General features: G+C 32.2%; 1 long non-coding RNA gene across 3 annotated transcripts in view; it reads right to left on the bottom strand.

The window, feature by feature from the left end:
- Nucleotides 1-4,420, bottom strand: part of LOC117121873 — a 12,255-nt gene that overhangs the window by 3,283 nt on the left and 4,552 nt on the right. For all 3 annotated transcript variants that reach the window (XR_004447642.1, XR_004447641.1, XR_004447643.1), the window contains exons 2-3: nt 1,863-2,010; nt 1,033-1,240 (exon numbers count right to left, since the gene is read on the bottom strand). This is a non-coding gene — a long non-coding RNA (uncharacterized LOC117121873). The remainder of the gene's footprint in view (nt 1-1,032; nt 1,241-1,862; nt 2,011-4,420) is intronic.

Here is a 4,420-nt window from a genome sequence, read left to right as displayed (position 1 = left end):
CTAGTATAGCCTACGGTTATCAGTCCATGTCGTTCTCAGCAGGCCAGAACTATTATACTAACTGTTTTAATTCAAGTAGGTAGCCAAAAGGGAGCTGGAGCTTGTTCTAGTCGAGACATCCGCATCTTCAATTTTGAAAATTTACCAAGATTGATTAATGAAGTTAGCCAATCACGTGATTTACAAAATCAGTCATGCATACGATATCCCACATCAAATTTGATGTGGGAAATTGCACGCATGAATCGTTTGCCCAGGCCCTAATTCGAAAAAGAAGAAATTGAGTATGGGACGCCAATTAAATTAGGTATGGCGTGCACTAAGTGCAATAAAGAGTTAGTAACCTAAAATTAGGGCCTGGAACCCAGGCTAGGTCTACAGGAGTTCGTGCTTCAAACAGGTCATTCCATTCTTAGAAGAAGCATTTTGATGGAGAAAGTGCACCTTTTTAGCAAGGTTTGCCTAGGTCGATACTAACTCCGGCTATGTAAAATTGATTAGAAGTTAGAAAAATGTTATTCTTATTAAAGAATAGATATGGACTACTACATCTATTTTTTATTGATCTAATCTACGTAAATTAACATTTAGAGTTAATAATTATAATTGTTTAAGTATAAATTTAAAATTACAAATATTATGGGAATAATCATCTAAGTTTATAATAATATTTAATAATATTTAAATATAGCAATAGTAACTAATGTTACAATTATGTTATTGTTTATTGAAGTCTACAAAAAAAGATAGGAAGGAAGAAAAACAAAGAGGTCCGGAGCAGCTTACATTTGTACCAAATTTGTATAATAACGATAATGGCTCGTAACCATATTTTACATGTTTGTATATTAGTTAGTTAGTAAATTTTGGACACTAATCATCAAAGGTCAAGTTGTCAAGTCTACATGTTTCATAATTGCATGTTTGAAGAAGTGCTTCCAGGAGCTTCTCATGATACGCAGGAAACTTGGGACACCTGTGATAATAATGTGTTCACATAAATATAGAATGAAATGTGTTCCAAAAACCTACTTCAACAGGTCATCCTTTCCTTCCTTTTGAAGAAACTTGTTGAATTATTCCAATGCTTGTTTGTCCTGGAATATCTCCTCCAGTAAAATGACCATCATTGGTCCCACGCCATCCTCCTCGTCCCAGTTGCGGAAATACCTCTGATACTCGGGGCCCCCAACTTGCCTGATACGCCGTTAACAGTGAGCTTTTGCAAAGTGACACTTTCCTAGAAGGAAAACAATTAATAATGCACAGAATATTTATTATATCTATATTATATACTTGTTTATATTATGTTTATCATATTTTTATATTTATTATAGTGGCGTAACAACAAATCAAAATGTTGTGGCAATGTGTATTAGCAATTGATTAAGAGTGTGGTTGAATGTGTAGTTGAATAGCTTGGTGGTTGGGTGTAGTTGTGTTGAATAGCTTCAATTCCTGTCAGTGTTGCAGGAATTTTTCCCACAACCAAAACAACTCCACTCCCCGGCTAAATCTCATATTGAGATTTAGTTTGTGTAAAAGCATCGTGTGTGTATGTTTGTCTTGTGTAAGGGATTGTCACCTACAAGTAGGACAGTGATATATTCGCTATTGGCAATCCTTGGCACATGCACAAAAAAAAGAAGAAAGTACTGTAGTCACAAAATGTCATAGCCTGTTATATTACTCAAATTCTCTGTGAATTTTAGTAGCACATTACATTCATGAGTTAAAAACCAGAAATTATATATTTTTTGCTAGTTTTTTGCTGTCTTCTTTTAGAAGGATATTGTGTATTATAATAATTACTAGGGACCCTGGGCTTTGCCCCTCCTCCCTCGAGCCCATCTAAAACTTACCTGGTTGAGGTATCTTTTCAGATTACGTGCCTTCAACAGCTCTCCTTTACCAGCTCCCTTTGATGTCTTTGTTCCTACTTCTAATCCCTTTGCCTTCTTCATATTTTGAATGTTGGTTGCTTGCATAATTTCAGTTAAAATGTGACACCTAAAAATGAAGAAATCATCAATTATTAGTCAATCAATCAATTAATCATTACTATAAGATTTTAATTATTATTTTTCTCATTTTTATCATTATTATTTTTATAATTAGAGAGGAATAACTTCCTTTTTTGTTACTTTGATATGATTTAGAAAATGTTATATTCAAATATCTATATCTTAATAATCATTGAAAAATGAAAGACTGGAAAAGAAAAAAGTGAAGAAATGCAATGACCGCACATCAGGGCAAGAACTGTCTCTTATACACATCTAGATGTGTAATATTACATTGACTATTTTGAATAATTAATTCATAAATATATGCATCAATTATAAATAAGGAACCTGATTTGTTAAAGTTCTTGGGTGTCATGACAGCTATTAAACTGCTTAAAATTTCAATACATTGACAATTTTGAATAATTTATTCAGCCCATGAAATTATGAAAAAATTAGGTCGGCAAAAATTTGCCGACCTTAAATTCTCCGAGGTCGGCAGCCTCGGCAATTTTTTACTACCTAGGCCTATAGTATAAACTATGATTTTTCCGAACGCTCGACCTTACTTACATCGTCATCTACAGATTGTGATTTTGTTAATTTCTCTATTAAATCAATATATTGCTGGTGAAAGAATGGTCGTACTGTAGTTGTATTAATTTAATAGCGTAGTATAATACATATGTTTTACATAAGAAAACTGCCAAATAAATTTCGTTTTAGCGTTCGTTTTATCGTTATCTTTGGCATGGGAAATATCACTTTCGTAAAAGCTATGATCGTATCATCACAGGCTGCTTCAAAACTGCCATGCATGTCCATGTCCATGCACATGCCCAGAATGATCTATCAGGGATTTCCCACACATGTACTGTGTACTTGTCAGTAGTAAAGTCACGATGCGGTCGTGATTGCATTTAAACGGGCAGTAAGATTAGGCCTACAATATGTAGAATTTTGTTGTTTTTAGATAATAAACAACATTTTAAATATGATAATAATACTGTAAAATAATGGCCAAAATAAAATAATGGCATGTTAAATCTTTGAAATCTATTTTATTACACTAAACTAAATTTTATATATTTATATATCATGCTATGATGTTATTTTCCTCATTTTCAACATTAAAGCTAAAATTGTTAACAACTTACTGATGGTTTTTGCTAGAGAAATAACCAAAATCATAAACTTTAGAGACTGATATCTCAAATATTGTTCTGTAAACAACTCTATGTAGCTTTATTTTGAAATGTTGGACTTAAATGATTCTTTCACCATTTTATAGCTCTCATTTTACTGTTTAACCATGAATTAACAACTAAATATTGATTTTTGTGACGAGTGACTGGTTTGGCTGGTCTTTGCCACATATACATATCTTATCAGATCTTTGGAGATTTCAAGGCAGTAGAGGGTGTAATAACATTTTTTTTAAACTTTTATTTTTTCTGAAATTTCCATTAAAATTTTATTTTTATTTAAAATCATCAATATTTGCAAACGGCGGGTTCGCTAAACAAGGTAAAAAAAAATCTCACCTTAACTCACTTGCACTGTTCAGTTCACCTAGTTTACTAACCCATGCAACATCAACTACATATCAAGTTAATCAGGTTAATACACATCATCACTTGGTTAAGTAATATGTGCTGATCACCAGTATTTGAACTAGAAATGATCCTTTTATGCTGGGCAGTAAATGCATAGCCCCCTCACAGTGTGATTATTTTCTTTTGAAAACAATCAGACTTACCAAACTTAAATTATTGTATTAACAAACAATTTACTACAACAGCGACAATGACATCAACATGACAAAATATTACAATTACAAATAAATTAGAAATTTTTTTTGGGAATTATGATAGTATGTAGCGTAAATTTCCTGATTAGTGAATTATTAATTATGCAAATGAGCAATTAGCATATTCACACATGTACCAAATAAACAATAGGCTCCGTCTTCCTAAGTCTAGTAGATAGTAATATATTAATATTAAATATATTCTACCGCATTCCACCAGCAAACCAACTTTTGTGCACCAAGTTTATTTAATTTTCATACAAATAATTAATGTGCAAATTCAAAATACATGAATGTAAGTATAATGAAAGAAAGAATACAAATACTATAAAAAAAAAAAGTATGTAAAATGTTTGATTAGGCGAGCAGATGGTAGCCGATCATTTCGGTCGCGCTTCGTTTCGGTCGCGCCTTATTTCGGTCGCGGTTTATTTCGACCAAATATATGGAGCACCGAAGGAGTTGTGGAAACGCAAAATTTAATATGCCTAGGCCTTATATATTATTATAATTAGTTCGTCAATCGGTTTATCATAGGCCTAAGTATTTTTTTTATTTCCGTTTTGCTATCTTTCTACTAACAACATTTTATCTTTCTTTCATA

Source organism: Anneissia japonica, unplaced genomic scaffold (assembly GCF_011630105.1).
Source record: "Anneissia japonica isolate Jap-2015-1 unplaced genomic scaffold, ASM1163010v1 scaffold287658_len57006_cov115, whole genome shotgun sequence".
Taxonomy (NCBI): Eukaryota; Metazoa; Echinodermata; class Crinoidea; order Comatulida; family Comatulidae; genus Anneissia; species Anneissia japonica.
This window is presented reverse-complemented; position numbering and strand designations above follow the sequence as displayed.